The 6,406-nt window shown below is 47.9% G+C and overlaps 1 protein-coding gene across 11 annotated transcripts in view; it reads right to left on the bottom strand.

Annotated features, from left to right (window-relative positions):
- Positions 1–4,453: 4,453 nt before the first annotated feature.
- Positions 4,454–6,406, bottom strand: part of TRMT2B (tRNA methyltransferase 2 homolog B) — a 111,645-nt gene continuing 109,692 nt past the window's right edge. For 8 of the 11 annotated variants that reach the window (XR_011385545.1, XR_011385527.1, XR_011385528.1 and 5 more), the window contains one exon: positions 4,454–4,636. The gene's annotated coding sequence lies outside the window, so the exon portion shown is untranslated. Of the gene's footprint in view, positions 5,074–6,406 lie in introns of all 11 variants that reach the window. The other 3 variants (XR_011385543.1, XR_011385531.1, XR_011385529.1) reach the window with 2 other exon arrangements.

The raw sequence follows: 6,406 nt of genomic DNA, 5'->3' as shown, positions 1-6,406 counted from the left end.
TGGTCTCTTATTTCCCTGTTCCTTTACCCTGCTGGAAAGAGCTGAGAATTTTCCCTATTTCTGTCCAGGATTATTGGCTCATTCAAGCAATCTCTAGATTCCAGCTCATTACTCTTCTTAGAGATGCTGGAAAATATCGGTGGTCACATTGAGGCCCTAGGGACCGCTCCATTACAAGCACTGATCTCCCAAAGACTGGTCATCTGAGGGACGTCTCCTAGCTTGCCCCCTGAATACTGCATAGTGTTCAAGGGTCATTTTTACCTTCTGGGAAGTATCAGAATTCTGAAAGGAGAAGAGGCACAAGATCTGACTCCTTATCCACCTCCAACCCCAAATTCAGCAGGAACAAACCGTGGGTCTAAAAGCCTTTGGCTAAAATTTTAAGTGAAAGATAAGTGTATTTGGATGCAAAAACTGTAGGCATTCATGCATATGAGGGATGTTTTGAAAGTTCATGGAAAATTCCTATTATGAAAAAACGATGCATGAGTTTCAAAAGTTGTTTGAACCAAAGTCAACTTACCATTTAACTCCAGTTTCCATGAGCTTTTGTTAGTACCTTGTACATCAGCATTTAGAAACCCTCTGAACACATCTACGATGCCTTCCTGATGTCAGCAGGGTGGCAAGATGAGCAAACGTTGCTGAGACTTGACAGCACGGCCCTGCTGTCCTGCCCACTGCGGCCCTGCCTGCTTGGCCTCGCTTGGCGGTCCCCTGCCCCCATCCCACTCAAAGTAGTCCCCTTTCTGTGTGTTGCCCAAACCTCCCTTTCAATGCACTGCCAAACCACCCCCCTTCTGAGCAGGGGAAAACCACTACTTCCCCAATTTTGCCGCTTAGAATGAGCACCCACTAAAATGGCAGTATGTGTTCCTATTGTGACCTTTTGTTCATTATGTTACTATAATCAAATTGCCAGGCTGACACTCCCATCATGCATCTGACACGATACTCAGAGATTGCGGGGGGGGGGGGGGGGGAGGGCAAGGAAATGGGCAGTACTCAAGCCCTGCCCCCAAACGCACCCTTTTTGAATATTCAATTAAGTCCCACCCAAGACACCACCTCCTATGCCTCTGGATCATAGAGAGACAACCCTAAAGCCTTTTTTATTTTTTTTTATTTTTTTTTATTTTTTGACAGGCAGAGTGGACAGGGAGAGAAACAGAGAGAAAGGTCTTCCATTTGCCGTTGGTTCACCCTCCAATGGATGCTGCGGTCGGTGCGTTGCGGCCAGCGCACCGCACTGATCCGATGGCAGGAGCCAGGTACTTATCCTGGTCTCCCATGAGGTGCAGGGCCCAAGCACGTGGGCCATCCTCCACTGCCTTCCTGGGCCACAGCGGAGAGCTGGCCTGGAAGAGGGGCAACCGGGACAGAATCCGGCGCCCTGACCGGGACTAGAACCCGGTGTGCCGGCGCCGCAAGGCGGAGGATTAGCCTAGTGAGCCACGGCGCCGGCCTTTTTTTTTTTTTTTTTTTAAGATTTATTTATCTATTTGAACAGGAGAGAAAGAGATCTTTCATATGCTAGTTTTTTTTGTTTTTTTTTTTTTTTTGACAGGCAGAGTGGACAGTGAGAGAGAGACAGAGAGAAAGGTCTTCCTTTACCGTTGGTTCACCCTCCAATGGCCGCCACGGCCGGCGCACCGCGCTGATACGAAGCCAGGAGCCAGATGCTTCTCCTGGTCTCCCATGGGGTGCAGGGCCCAAGCACTTGGGCCATCCTCCACTGCACTCCCGGGCCACAGCAGAGAGCTGGCCTGGAAGAGGGGCAACCGGGACAGAATCCGGCGCCCCAACCGGGACTAGAACCTGGGGTGCCGGCGCCGCAAGGCGGAGGATTAGCCTAGTGAGCCGCGGCGGCGAACCATATGCTAGTTTAATCTGCAAGTGGCCACTCAGCCATGGCTGGGCCAGACCGAAGCTGGGAGTCCAGAACGCCATCTGGGCCCTCCAAGTGGGTGGCAGGGACCCAATCACTTAAGCCATCTTTTGCTGCTTCCTCAGGCACATAATCAAGGAGCTGGATCAGAAGTGGAGTAGGTGCAGCTTGAACCAGCACTCTGATATGGGATGGCAGTATCTTAGGCAGCAGCTTAACCCATGAGTGCAACTGTCTCTCCTGCATTTGCCCGCACTCCTTCCTGAGTGTGTAGTTTTGCTTTGCATGTAAATAAATCTTGCTTTTCTGCTGAGTTTTATTACTACATCACTACATCTCCTCCTTGAGTTCCTTCTTGTGATTGAGACAAGAACCTGGACCAAGCCTAGCTAGGTGGCAGCCCACAATATGTGCATCTTGTAAGGCTCATGGACAGGGTTGAATTTTTCAAGCCTCTGCAGCCCACAGAAGACTGCTCCTAGACCTCCCAGGAGCTGATGTGTAAGAAGTGACTGGCCGCCGTGGCTCAATAGGCTAATCCTCCACCTTGCGGTGCCGGCACACTGGGTTCTAGTCCCGGTCGGGGCGCCGGATTCTGTCCCGGTTGCCCCTCTTCCAGGCCAGCTCTCTGCTGTGGCCAGGGAGTGCAGTGGAGGATGGCCCAGGTGCTTGGGCCCTGCACCCCATGGGAGACCAGGAAAAGCACCTGGCTCCTGGCTCCTGCCATCGGATCAGCGCGGTGCGCCGGCTGCAGCGGCGGCCATTGGAGGGTGAACCAACGGCAAAGGAAGACCTTTCTCTCTCTGTCTCTCACTGTCCACTCTGCCTGTCAAAAATAAAAAAAAATAAAAAAAAAAAAAGAAGAAGTGACTGGCATCCATGAGGGAAGAGGCGAGGAAGAGATGGGCAGCAAGTGGCTGATGGTCCTGCCACGTAATGCTGGGTGGTGCAAGGGAATGAACTAGGCTGAAAGAATCAGTAGCTAGGATGGAAGGATGTCTGTTAGAATCCTTGAAATGGGGTCCACTGCTCTGGCCTAGTAGACTTAAGCTTCCACCTGCGGCTCTGGCATCCCTTATGGGTGCCGGTTCATGTCCCAGCTGCTCCTCTTCCGATCCAGCTCTCTGCTATGGCCTGGGAAAGCAGTAGAAGATGGCCCAAGTCCTTGGGCCCCTGCACCCACACGGGAGACCCAAAAGAAGCTCCTGGCTCCTGGCTTCGGATCAGCTGAGCTCCAGTCATTGCAGCCATCTGGGGAGTGAACAAACAAATGGAAGACCTGTCTCTGTCTCTCAAGTAAGTAAATAAAATCTTTTTTTAAAAATCCTTAAAATATATCTAATACACAATCAATCACACATCCTCTGGACTTTAGTTCTCTTTTCTCTGTAAGTTTTCTAAAGGCAAAGAGTCTTACCTGTAAATTTTGAGCCACTCATTCTTCAGTATCAACCCTGGGTGGGTTCCGAGCCTGGAGTCCACACACAAAATGAATTCCCTGCAGCCCTCACTCCTAGCATCCTTCTTCAAAAAATCTGGTTAACCTGCACATGTAAATTAGTCTTAAAGAAAAAGAACTGCTGTCATAAAAGCAGCACAGGGATAATGGGTGATAGCTGTGTTGCTAGGGAGCTGACAAGTTTTGTTTATCCTGCCTAGTGGGGTCAGGAGAGGGAGGATGTTATGAAAATTATTTATGTGTTAAATGATAGATTTATTTAAATATAATTCACATATCTTACTATTCATGCATCTAAAGCATAAAATTTAGTGGCTTTAGTAACACAGTCACGCAGCCATTATCACAATCTAGTTTCAGAATATTCCATCACCTCCAAAAAGAAACCCATACCCATTAATACTCGCTTCCCAATCCCCTCTTCCCCAGCCCTGGGCAACCACCAATCTACTTTGCATCTCAATGGATTTTTCTACTCTCGACATTTCATATAAATGGAATATACTATGTGACCACATGTGACCTCTCATATCTGGATCCTTTCACTTTGCAGAAGGTTTTCAAGGTTCACTCATGTTATAGCATGTATCGATGCTTTATTCCTTTCTATGATGAGTGATATCTTACTATATGGCTATGCCACAGAGAAACAGGACCAATAGGGACCTAGGAGGGGGTGGGAATTGGATTACGCAATTGTGGGGGACAATAAATCTGAAATTCAGGCCAGGTTGGAAATTCATGAAATAGTTGATGTTGTAGTTTTGTGTCTGAAGTCTTCAAATTCAGACAGAATTCCACCTTATTCAAGGCCTTCTTTCCCAGGCCATAGTAGAAAGCTTGATCAGAAGTGGAGCAGCCAGGACTTGAACCAGTGCCCATGTGGGATGCTGGCACTGTAGACGGTGGCTTTACCCACTACACCACAGCACCAGCCCCTAGATAATTTTTCAACCTTTGCTCTTAACATCAATGGATTAGATGCAGCTCACCAACAATATTACTCTGTGCCTAATGATTTTAATGGTAATTATACCTGAAAAATACCTTCACAGCAACATCTAGATCAGTGTGTAACCAAACATCTGGGCACCATATCTAAGTCATTTTTTAAAAGATTGATTTTTATTCATTTGAAAGACAGAGCAACAGAGAAATCAGGGGACAGGAGCTGGGTCAAGCCAAAGCCAGGAGCGTGGAACTCCATCTTGATCTCCCAGTGTGGGTGGCAGGAGCCCAAGAACTTGGCCATCTTTCACTGCCTTCCCAGACACATTAGCAGGGACCTGGATCAGAAGCAGAGCACCAGGGACTGAAACTGGCACACTGATACAGGATGTTTGTATCATAGGTAGTAGCTTCACCTGCTGTGCCACCCTGCCAGCCCTGCTAAATCATTTTTTTAAAGATTTATTTATTTGAAAGGCAGAGTTACACAGAGAAGGAGAGGCAGAGAGAGAGAGAGAGGTCTTCCATCCACTGGTTCTCTCCCCAGATGACCACAACAGCCAGAGCTGCACCGATCTGAAGCCAGGAGTCAGGAGCTTCCTCTTGGTCTCTCATATGAGTGCAGTGGCCCAAGGACTTGAGCCATCTTCCACTGCTTTCCCGGCCATAGTAGAGAGCTTGATGGGAAGTGGAGCAGCCAGGACTTGAACCAGCACCCATATGGGATGCCGGCACCGTAGACGGTGGCTTTACACATACACCACAGCACCAGCCCCTAGGTAATTTTTTTAAGAGATCATTTTTTTAAACATGTATATATTTTCATATACTTTAGAGGCAGACACACACACACACACACACACTCACACACAATCTTCCACCGACTGGGTCACTCCCCAAATGCCTGCAACTGTGAGGGCTGGACCAGGCTACAGCCAGGAGCCTAGAACTCTATCAAGGCCATCATCTGCTTTATCCCAGGCACATTAGCAGAGAGCTGGATTGGAAGCAGAACAGCCAGACTCAAACCAGTACTCTGATAAGTAATGTGGGTGTCACAAGCAGCAGCTCATTTTGTTGTGCCACAACACCTACCCTCAAAGGTTAGATCATATGGTAACTACATGGAAACTTTGGAGAAACGTCCAGACTTTTCCAAAGTGATTATACCATTTTGTATTTCCATCAGTAGCATATGAGGGTTCCAGTCTGTCCATATCCTTACCAATAAGTTATGTCATTTTTAAAAAAAAAAAGATTTATTTATTTTGAAAGTAAGAATTATAGAGAGGGAGAGACAGAGAGATCGTCCATTTGCTGGTTCACTTCCCAGATGGCCACAATGGCCAGCACTGGGCCAGGCCAATGCTGGGAGCCAGGAGCTTTATCTGGGTCTCCCATGTGGGTATTAGGGGCTCAAACACTTGGGGCATCTGTCGCTACTCTTCCCAGGCCATTATGAGGGAGCTACATCAGAAGTGGAGCAGCTGGGACACAAACTGGCACCCATATGGGATGCTGGAGCTTCAGGTGGCAGGCAGCTTAACCCATTGTACCACAGCACCGGCCCCTCTAAGTAGATTTTGATTTTGATCTCCCTGATGGCTAAATTGATAGATTCGTGTGTTTGTATGTGTGTGTGTGTAAAGACATTTGAACACCAGTTGGTTACATTTAATTATTTCAAGAAGCATTTATTTGTAAATGTTTGCAATAGTGCTGAGCAAGACAAAGATCTCTGCTCTCAAGGAACTCACACAGTAAAGTGGACATTTGTCCTTTTTTGGGTGTTGCTGTCCAGCATCTGGCTCCCTTTACTTGGGGGAGAGCGTTTAGGAATCTTGGTGGGGAGCAGACCTCCCTGGCAGTGAGGATACGGCATATCACTTAGGCTTACTCAATCCAGGGATCCATCCCTTCATTCAGGAGCCAATGACCCAATAGTGGAAAATCATTTCTGTTGAGACAGCCATGAAAATAAGCCTTTCAGCTTTCCCAGCGTGGGGAGTCTAACTGACCTTGGCCCTAGGTGCTATGCTCTAAATTCAACTCAATATTTGCTGCTTTGCTATAAGGTCAACCACCTCCAGTGAATCACCGAGACCAGC

Source organism: Oryctolagus cuniculus, chromosome X, assembly GCF_964237555.1.
Source record: "Oryctolagus cuniculus chromosome X, mOryCun1.1, whole genome shotgun sequence".
Lineage (NCBI taxonomy): Eukaryota > Metazoa > Chordata > Mammalia > Lagomorpha > Leporidae > Oryctolagus > Oryctolagus cuniculus.
The sequence above is the reverse complement of the archived record's forward strand: the minus strand, read 5'-3'. Positions and strand labels throughout refer to the sequence as shown.